An 11,223-nucleotide genomic window follows, 5' to 3' on the forward strand; every position below is an offset into this window, starting at 1 on the left:
GCTAAGGCAAATTTGCAGGTCATCAGATGCAGAGGAAAACATCTGGTAAATAAATAGATTCTGGAATTTGTCGACATCTGGACTGGTCACATCTGTTTGATTTTTTTTTTTTCTCTTTTTGTTCAAGAAAATGTCTCTGAATAAACTTACTGTGATTAGGTTGAAGCTTCTGCAGGATGGTATTTATTTATTCTGGTGGATGTCAAATATTTACTCTGATGGATCTTCTTGTTTTAACATAATTGCTTTTGAATTAATGCTTTCATGAAAATTTGGTGAATATTTAGGCCACAATTGTCCTGACCTGAAGCTGATAATGCCTTTTTTTTTTTTTTTTGTGGCTTTTTTTATGTACACGTGACTCTTAAGAGGGGAAGGAGTTACACTGTACATGTTCCAATTTTGGAGAGGAGAGCAAAATCTCTTCAGTATTACGGATGATGAGAAAACAAATTACCTTTTTGTGGTATCTTTTCTCTCCTGCTAATCCCCAGATCCAGATTTAGAGGCATTGTGTGTCTGTGCACCGTAGCTGCATGCTTCCTTTCCGCTCTGGTGCTGCAGTTGCCTTGGCTGATCTCCTCTGTTCCTCCCTCCTTTCACTTGCGTGGGTTTGTTGCCTTTTTTCTTCAAAGGCAGCATGTGGTGTGTCCCTGCTCTCCGCACCTCACACGGTGGTTTCAGATGTGGGGAGAGGCTGTTTGGTGCTCAGGACCTGTGCAGCCCTGGCTGTCAGGCTGCCTGCCCTGCCTCTGTCTGGTTGGCGCTGCCTGAGAGCAGAACGGCTCAGCTCGGACGAGCCCCATGGAGTTCTGGGGCACTGAGCTCTGATTCATGGCAGCTAACACAGAGCTGCTCTAAGACTATATTTATCCACAGTACAGGCGTGATGTTTTGTACACTTTGGGATTTTTTAACCTTCATTTGTTCCAAATAGTCTGTTGTGATCAGCAGAGTTTTAAAATAAAAACGTATTCTGTAAGAGTAGCCAGATCTAGTACACAAAGTGCCTCCAGTACTCATCCCTATTTTTGATGCTATTTATCCACACTTTGATTTGTTACTTCAGGAGGAAGAATCTTAATGGGAATGAGTGCCATGATTCTGTGCTTTACCAGAGCTTGGTAAATGAAGTCTGTGCCTGCACTGACAGTAGGGAGCCTTTCTGTTCTGGGGCAGCTCAGCTAGCAGCAGAGCACAGATTGCCCAGTGCAGAACAGTGTCAGGGAGGCAACATGTCAGGAGGCTTGCTTTAAAACCTCTCCTAAACAGCAAACAGACATAATTTCTTTAAACTGTTCTATTCAGCCTGGTCTGCACCGCACAAATGGTAGGTCAGAGGGCAGAAAATCAGTGGCATTCTACCTTTGGTCTTGTTCAGTGTCGTAGGTACTTCTTGGCAGCCCTCCAGGCAGTGTTTCTAAAGTGCTTGCACTGCTCTAACACAGCCAGTCCTGGAGTTTTACAGCTCAAGTGAAGGGCCAGGTAATGTGGCATTTGGTGATTCATATGGTCTGGTAAATACTTTATTTTCCATAAGTAGCATTATTCTTCTTTTCCCCACTCAGTAAAGGAGAAAGGGATGGATGAACCAGAGAGAAAATAGTAAGATGGTCAGATGACAGTTTGGGGGAGAGAACAAAGTTTGGAGTTCTGGCCTGAGGGAAAGTGGGAAGACTTGTCATTGCAGCAGTGGTTACTTTTAATTTAACTCCATGGATTGTAGAAAAACTGTGAGCACTTTAATTACATAATGACCTCTAAAATGAAGGTGAACAGAAATGCTGAATTCATAGAACACATTTCTAAGCTGTCAGCCAAATTTTCTGAGTGAAACCCATTATCAGCACAGAGAGAGGAAAATGAAGCTTGCTATATGGAACTTTTCATTACATTTTTTGAGCTCTTTATTGGGTATTAGAAGGCAGAAGAGAGAATTTGTTTCATGCCTTTATCAGGGTGCTACAGTCTCAGCTGTTCCAGCAGATTTTGGACCCTCTCATGCAGGCTGTGCCAATCCAGTGGCTGCAGGGAAGGGGCAGGCTGTGTGTGAGTTTGTAGCCTTGCTCCTCTCCCTGCCCCGTGGTCCCAGCGAGGTGGCACAGGAAGAAGTGTGTGGGCACCACAAAAGCTTGCTGGCAAAGGCATCATCTTTGACTGGAAGCACAGGGCAAGCAAGATTTGCAATCTGCTAATAAAGCAGCAAATGGCTTAGTTTGAGAAGGTATGCATGCTTCCATCACCTGCTGTAAGTGGAAGCAGTGTGGTGAACAGGGAAACATTTGGTCTCTGGAAAAACAGGAGTTCTGAATGAGTGTTGGAGACTAATGTAATCATCCAAATGGTTTGCTTCCTGCCTTGCTGTGCTAACATGCCACTCTGTATGCCTGGCTGCTTTTTCTAACAAGAAGGTTTTTCCCTCCTTGAAAGACAGAAAAGCTGAGGGAGAGCTATTAAATTCTGAAAGCTATATTTAGCTGGGAGCAATTAAAGCTAGCACTGTATAATGACACTTGAGATTAGCTTATCCATCAGGCAAACAGTAAGATTTTAATGTTTGGTTTCAGTCAGACTTGGCATTTCTGTTAACTTCTGCTTACATTCATTAAATTACACATTTTAGAAGGTGTGTCTGGTGCAGGTTGTTCTGGAGAAGTTATTTGCTTGCTTACTGTTCCCACTTCGTTCCTACTTCCATTTTCAGTGTAAACCCTGTAGTCCCATGTTGCTTTTGAAAGAGATAGTTCTGCTCTACCCTCCAGTCAGCAGATGCCTGGTTTGCTCTTTTCATCATCTTTATGCTTGCAGCATGTTGGTGCAGTGAAATGACTCTGCAAATGCTATGGCTAAAAATTTGGTGTTTTCCTTCTTCAGTTATTAATGGAATTAATTTTCTACTCTAATTTCTCTCTGTAGTCATGTTGCTACCAGCTTTAGTAGAACATGCTGAGGGCATAAATGGCTAACTTTGAGAAGGGGGGGAATTGGCTGGTTCCTCCCCAAGAGCCCAGTTGTGCTTGATGCAGACTTACATCAAATTGCAGTCTATTGCCAGACTGAGTCTTTGTTACACTCCTGGTAGGCTCTTCTGGAAACAGTTAGAAATATTAGTCCTTCCTTAGGACTAATACACTACAAACCAGCTTAATTAATTGCTGTAGATTTGTTAAAAGGTCACTTATTGCATGTTCATTCTTTTTTTTCTCTTGGGCACCAAATAATTAATTTTCTCCGTTCTGCGTTAAATGAACATCCCTCTGTGATGCTCACATGATCTATGGCCATCCACTGCAAGACCTGTTTATTGCTCAGTTTGTTCTTCTATCCCAGTGCATCAGGCTCTAGAATTTTTCATTTTTGAGAATGTCTCTGTAACTATGGGTTACTTTTTTATTACACAGGCACAGAAAAAGTTAAAAATCAATTAACAGTGCATTAAGCTGATCTGGATTTCCCAGATGGTTTTAGAATTTGTGTACCTGTGTTGCAAAATATTCAGAAACAAAATCATAGGAATGCTTCTTTATGCTCACTGGTCAGAAAAGATCTCTTGAGTACAGTGGTTTGGGAACCAAGGGGGAACATGGAGCCTTTTTTGGACCAGCAAACTGTTGGGGAAATTTCATTTTGGAAGGAGGAAAACTTGATGTCTATGCAAAAATGGGGAAAGATTGTGGAACAGCAAAGGCATCACTTGGCTTTATGGGGTGCCTATGTGGTTGGTACCTTGGCTTCCTGAGCTGCTGATGGCCTAAGGTGCCCAGTGAAGGATGCTTAGGCTGTCTCCTTATGTCTGTCACTTTCCTTTAGGGTCCTTCTAGGGACCCTGTTACTTCAATATGATATGTAATATACTCCTAGTAACTAACATAGTTCTTTGTAACCAGTATCAGGGGTTTTTTTAAATAATTTTTAATTGTTTTAACATAATTGTAATCCTGTTTTTTTTACAGTGTTCATGCAAATAGCACAGAACATTAAAGGCACAAATTTTTCAGATCTAGCTTGTTGGGGTTTTTTTTGAAGGCCTTTTATAAGGTTATTCTGTTGCCTTAACCATGAGAAGTTTTTAATATATGATTAGTTGGAAGTTTTGAATGTAGAACAGCTTAATTTTTGAGTTACTGGGAAAAATGCCAGCCATAGATTTGGGAAAGTCTGAGTAATAAAATCATAAAGCTGGTTCATCGCTCAAATATGTTGTTATTTCAGCTGCCTCTGCCCACTGCATGTTCCTACAGGCTAAAAATGTCAATAGGCTCTTATATTAATAGCTATTTTAGGACTCTAATCTTAAAAGGCAGTACAATGAAAGAACCTTAGATTAATCAAAAATATCAAAGTTGACACATCAAGTGTTCTTTCTTACTCTAGTTTAAAAAACTTCCACCCTTAATACTTAGATTATTAAAAATACACAAGTTCATGTGTTGAATTATCCTAAAATTAAATCACAGATGTTTAAGCTACAAACCAGATGGGGACAGTGGCATTTTTAGGAATCGATATAGAAGAAGCAAGAAATTGAGTGTAAAATGTGAAATTAGGAGATATTAAATATAGACAGATGATAGGAGAGGGCAAAAATATAGCTCAAAACTCTGAGTTGAAAACAGGGAAACTAATTTCCTTTTTCCTTAGAAAATATGCGAAGACTGTAAGAATAATATTAAATAAGGGCAGTAATGTAAATTCAAGAAATGCAGAAGAATTTAATTTCATTACTGAATTAAAGCTGTAGTCTATGACAACATGTAGAAGTAATAGCTAAGAAAAAGTTAAATTGTAACAGTAACTCAAATTCAAAACTGTTATCACAACTAATTTGAAGAATTCTCTTTTCTCATACTGATTTTGAAGAAAGATCAGGAAAGACAGCCTCAGAGAAAGCTTAACAATGTGCTAGTTTTTATAAACAGTATGTGGTAGTCAGACACTGGTTTGTCTGGGGCTGATTGATTGCAGACTTTTGGAAAATTTATCATCAAGCTGATATGGGAACTGACTCGGGGCAATAGAAATTCAAATCTAATAATTGGAATGAAGGACCATGCAGTCCATGAAAATAAAGGCAGACTAAACCATTGTTCCTTTTTAGCTGAAATGGAGCACGTTAAACTTTGTCATAATGTCTTTTTGGTAGTGTTCACATTGTACAGAGAAGTCTTGCAGGCTGCTAAAACTGTAAAATTGGATGGTCTTCAGAAAAAGTGCATTTGACTAAACATCAAAGCCCTGTGTTAGTTGCTTCAAAGCAATGGCTGAATAATGTTACAAGTTTGTAAAGAGTAGTACCCCGGCATCTATTTCTGTTCAGGATTCTTCTTTCTCGTTTTTGTGTTGACAAGATGTTTAGGTGGGTTCCTCACAGCCTCAGTAGAGTTACACACTTGTGCAGAGTTCTGCATCTTTGGAGAAAGGAGGGTTTCTGTTACAAAATGCCTTGCTCTCACTCTGTATTAGTAGACTAAAATTCAACTTGCTTAGTTATATGGGAGAATGTGGGTAACCTGAATTTTTAATGCATATCTTTCAGGAAAAAGTCAGTTGTAGATGCTGTATCTTAAGGAAATGTTTTGGGAGGGGAGAATACACAAAAATCAAAGCAGAAAAATTTTCAGCTATTCATATATCCTACTTGTTACTTCCCTTGTGCTTCTTGGGTATGAAAGGACAATGCAGCAGGAAGTTTTATTTCTCATCTGATTTTTTTGGTTTGTTTTTCAGATCCAACACAAGACTTATGTGAGCTTGCCACACCTTGCCTAATGGAATAGCTCATCCTTTCACTTCTGTGAGAGAAGAGATTTGGATTCTTCCTGGTGGCAGTGATCCTACCCACTCACTGTAAGTCAGTCATCCTTCTCTCACAGCTGTGTTGCCCTCCTTCTGGGAAAGAAGAGGTTAAATTGGTGTGGAGCCTTCTAGCCTAGAGAGAGCATGATCAAATGATCAAAGAAACTGTGTAAGAAGCTTCCTGGTATGGAGAATCTCTGTCAATGGAGAATGGGAGAGGTCTGCAGTATAGCTGAGAAGGGGCAGCAGTTCATCCCCTTTTGGGATAAGGCATGGTGCTTAATTAGATGTCTAGAAGAACAGAAGAAAGTAACAAAGAAATAGAATAGGGAAACCTGAAGTTGTGCTAATGTAACCTTTTATTCTGCCTAGACAAGGGTAATTGTTCAAAAATACCTCAAAGTTCTGTTACTTTTGAGGGAAATGGGGAAAAAATACCATTTGTTGGGTTGTACTGTGTTTGTGCTCCCTTCAGTCCAAGGCTTTGGGGTTTCCACTGATCACCCACTGAGTCAGGAAGGGGAACTCTCACCCATTGCAGCACTGGACTGTGTGGTTTGTGTCTCATTCTGAAATGCTCTCTCTAGACTGCAGCCAAACTTGGGCAAGGTTAAGATTATGTTATCGGTGACATTGAAAAACTTCTTGTCCTGCTGGTGGGATTTTTTGCCTGAGTGTTCACTAATTGTGAGATTTAGCATTGGGGGAAAATTCTGTCCTGAGTCATAATTCCAGTCATGGCACTTGTGGCATTTTATCTTCTCTAATAGTATGTAAATGTAGTCACAATGCATTCTGAATACTTATTTCTCTTTTGGTGTAGGAACGTTGATAATGTATTTGAACTTTCTGGCTAGCTGCTTGGGCTGCATTTCAACTTTTAATGTTTGTATTTGTGCATGTGTTTATAAATATATCTATTCTTGTCCTTTTAAACCTGTAGGGACTACATTAGTATTTTAGAGCACATAAGCTGGTTAGGATGTTTTAGGCCTTATGTGCCTGTAATTTACAGGTTTGATTGCAGTTTTGGAAGGCTGGGTGTTCTGAACTTTGCAGTTCTTATAGTCATGTGTATAAATTGATGTTTTTAAAGTCAGTCTTGATAGACTTACGTGGATCTCATAAACCAGAATAGAGCACTGCTGTTTGCACTAATTTCTTACTTTATTTGCACCTGTGTTTGTGTAGGCTTAATCACTGTTTAAACTTGGTGATTTTTTAGGCAGAATCTCTGTTTCTCTTGTGAGCATGTAAAAGGTATCACTGGCTCTGTGATGCCCAGGAGGAACTTGCTTTCCTCTGGAAAGCTGGAGATGAGTCATGAGAACTGAAGTACAGACCAGGCACAAGGACTGAATCTTTGCTACATGTGACTGCTGTAAAGCACATTAAAAACCACATATGTTTTCAGCTTCTCTAAATTAGAGGCTGTAAAGGTGTCACTGGAGGAGAGCAAGGAGTGGAAAATACTTTCACTTGGTTGTTTCTATTGGTAGGTACTGCCATACTGCTCCAATGGGAGGTGCCCAGTTGCTGTAGGATCCTTTTATCTATGAAGATAGTGGAGTTTATCAACGCTATTACAAAACAGCTCACTGATAAAGTTGGGAAGTTTTATGTTTAAGTAGCAAACCAAAGTTTTTTTTTATTGCCTAATGACTTTCAAAACATTTCTGTACGAGACAGAAATGAACACAGACCTGCCTCACCCCAATGTGCAACATGTGAGAATTTTATTTACAGAGGGGGCTCCTGTGAGATAGGTTTGTGACTTCACATGAAGTCATGCAGGAAAACTGTGAAAAACTCTGGTCAAGACCTTATCTGCTTGTCCTAATCTTTCCAGTGTTCCCCATTGTAAGGCAACTTGGATAGCAAGGGTGGTAGATTTACAGGGATATAGAACTGACAGCATTTGAACAGTTACAAAAAGGGAATTTTTCATTGCTCCTCTAACAGGGGCAGCAGAAATGAGAATTAGGATTTACTTTAACAGTAATACTTCCATTTCCATACTGATGCAGTGCAATCCTGTCGGTGTATGTTCTTGGAATGCATTAATACTTTGTAACACTCTTTTTAGATACATTAAATCTCACATTAACACATGGAATAATTTCACTAAATAGCTCTGTGTCTTTTGAAAAAGGAAAGAAACAGCAGCTGGTGCTCAAAGTGAATTCACCTTTAAGTGGCTATCTTAAATTCATTTTTACAAGCTTGAAAATTGAATCTATGGCTGTTACAGAAGCAACTTCCATATGTCACTGAGCCTTTAGAGGAATTCTTTACTGCTCTCCTGAATATAGGAAAATATAGTGAAAGAAGTGATCCTCAGTCCACATAATTTTTTTTTTTAAACTTCATGGAAACATTGTGTATTCTGGTCTTTGTTTGTATTTTCTGTTAGTTTTGCCAACCTAAAATTCCAAGCTGAGTTCTTTGGTACAGTATTATGTACATTGACTATTTGGTTTTATCTCACTTGTGAGAAGTATTTGATTTTACTGTTTAAGCTGAGTATCAGCAACTCAGTGCTGTCTGCTGCTCTTTAGTAATATATGAAAAACCCTTCATACAGAACAAAATTCTGTGTTAAAATACATCATTTAGTACTTCCTCTGAAGGAAAAAGAGGCCAAATCTTAGCATGCATATGCTTGTAAATGTAAAAATAATGTATGTACAACCCTAGCTTTTGTATACAAGCTCAAGACTATAAATTTAAGCCACTTCTCTCAGATGTGTTTCTTTTGGAATTAGCTATGAATATTTGTACTAACTTGTCCAGTGAATAGTAGCATAGGTAAACCCCCTGCAAAAAAAAAGTGAAGGGAAGAAAAAGGCTCTTTGTTCACTTCTTGTCTCACTAGTGGCTATTGAAACAAATTAGTTTTGTTATTTTTTAAGACCAAAACAAACTGTTACATCTGAGTATCATGGATTGCATCTATGGTTGGGAGGGGTGAATAAGTTACCAACCTCATAGAAGCATAATTTGTATCTTTTAGTTTTATTCATAGATACTTTGGTCTAAAACAGTAAACACCTGCTTAGACAGAGGAACTGTTTGAAACAAGCAGACTGCTGATTTCCTACAATCTCAGAATAAAGTAATTTTTTAAGACTTGTTTCAGTAGAAAATAAGTGTGAAATTACAAAAAGGTGAAGGAAATGTACATCACAATTTCATTAAGACAGCAGGATATTATTAATCATTTAAATGCATCTTTTAGGGCAAATCGTTCCTTGTGCCAAACGTGTCAAGCTGATGTTTGGCTTGAGGTGGTGTGACAAGGTTGTGAGCTCCTCAGCCCTGTGGTGCCAAGGTGACAGACCATTCTCCCTGGATTAAGGGCAGAGTATGCCACACACATGCAAATTCAGGTCTTTTTAATAGTTACTGCTTCCTACTTTGGCAGAGACTATGAACTTTAAGTGCTTGAAATAGCTAATTAGCATAGCCAAAATAACTTAGGAGATCATGAGCCTTGTCTCCTGTTATGGAAACTTTAGATTCCTTAAGCTTAAATGCAGAGAAAAGTAGCAACTACTGTGTGTCAGGTTGTCCCAGAGACAATCAGCTGGGTCACCCTTCCCATTTTAGCAGTGGGAACAAGTTGCCTTCTTACAGTGACTTTACAGTGAGAATTTTATGAAGTGAGATTCTGCATTTTGCTTACAGAAAGTGATACAGATAGTCCATGTTCCTACACCAGTGAAAATGTTTTCATCACACCCTCACTGAGCAGAAGCATGCACTTTTCATGAACTCAATCCTCTGATGTACATAATTTTTTGCTTGGAAAAGCCAAAAGCACTTGCCTCTTCTTTTAAGAGTAGTTTTAACAGACCATCTCTGTCTTTTAGTATATGCTGGAACACACGCTTCTGCCAGCCCTATCTTTTTGAAAAAAGATGAGGTACATTTTTCCTCTCTTTGCTTATGTAGACTCTGGTAATTTATTTGTCCACCAGCTGAAGAAGAAAATAAAGAAATAATAATAAAGAAATAATAGAAGTAAAGGCACAGATACATCAGAATGCAGAAGATTTGTCATGTTTCAAAGGTGGCCTTTGAAATTAATTATGACCAACAGCTGTATAGCTGTGTAGCTTCAGGGCTGTTGTGTGCAAGAGAAATGCAGGAGGGTGGAAGAGAAGGTTGCAGTGCTTGGTGGGCTCCTCTAGTGTGGTAATGAGGATGTGAGACTGAATCCCCAATGCTGCCATGTATAACAGTGAATGAGGGATGGCTTTGGCCTCTAGTCACTGCTGCTTATTCACTGATTCCTAGTTTGTATGCCTTGTACTCACATTTGCTTCAGGGAAAAGGTCATATTCTTGTTTTAGTTCTTAAGGCAGGTGCTCATAGCACCAGGTACTTGAAGACAAAATGAAAATGAAATTGTTACCTTAGGTTGGAAAAGGCTTCCTACTAAGCAGAAAAATATTATGATTATTGAAGTAGTCACTTCTCAAGGAGAAATAAAGATTATAGACTGAGTAAAATGTTAACAGTATAATTTTTTTGAGCTACATGTATAAAGCTGAGTGGCTTTTTCAGTTTCAATCAGTGGGCTTCTCTTACATTAATGTGTTTAAATTTTATCCTTGTGTGCTTGCCCAAGAATGTAATGTTGTAGATTTTTTTTGTTGCACTTCTTATCAAACCATATAAGAGGGATGAAAAATGGTAAAACCTGGTGAAGTATAATTATCAATAGTGATGAATAAACAGATGCTGTTAGGCAAATGTAAAATCTGCAGTGTTTGCTTAAGGAGTTTCTTTAACTTACCCAACTTTATGCATCTCACAAAACGTCTGTTGTGGAGACATGTGCATAGCAAGAACTTTTCAGAATAGAAGTACATTCTCACATCAGCTTATGTTTCAAGAACATTAACATTCTGAGAGAAAACCAGGAAAGGCGTTACCTCATAGGGAGTAAAACACACTGTCTGGTATCTTGGAGACACAATAGTGAGCATCAGAGTAAGGATGAAAATAAACTGATGATAAAATAATGGTGATAAAATGATGAAAAAGCTTTAAGAAGCTTTCAGTGCAGCAGCATGTTTTACTGTGACTTTCACTGCTCTTCCCTTTAGAGAAGTCCAGGTGACTTCTCTGTCTTCAGGTCTGGAGGAGACCTGGGCTCTGCTGCTGTATTTTTGAAGGATGGCAAGTTATTAAAGAAAGGACAAGTTTTTAATCTAAGACCAGATTTCATATGCTCCTTTACCTTGAAAAGTAGCAAAAAATTTAAAAAATATTCTTTTTTTTCCCCCTTAAGTTCTGCCCATGGTATGTTTGTCCTCTGGGGTTTTTTACTTCCCGTGCTTAAATATCTGAACAATTTGATGACTGTCCACAGGTGTGCTTGAATATACTTCAAGCTGAACTTTTTTTTTAACAGCAGGA

The 11,223-nt window shown here is 38.7% G+C and overlaps 1 protein-coding gene across 2 annotated transcripts in view; it reads left to right on the plus strand.

Annotated features, from left to right (window-relative positions):
- Positions 1 to 5,724: 5,724 nt before the first annotated feature.
- Positions 5,725 to 11,223, plus strand: part of OSBPL3 (oxysterol binding protein like 3) — a 65,341-nt gene continuing 59,842 nt past the window's right edge. For both annotated transcript variants that reach the window (XM_005421749.2, XM_031057661.1), the window contains exon 1: positions 5,725 to 5,847. The gene's annotated coding sequence lies outside the window, so the exon portion shown is untranslated. The remainder of the gene's footprint in view (positions 5,848 to 11,223) is intronic.

The sequence above is a fragment of the Geospiza fortis genome, unplaced genomic scaffold, assembly GCF_000277835.1.
Source record: "Geospiza fortis unplaced genomic scaffold, GeoFor_1.0 scaffold95, whole genome shotgun sequence".
NCBI lineage: Eukaryota > Metazoa > Chordata > Aves > Passeriformes > Thraupidae > Geospiza > Geospiza fortis.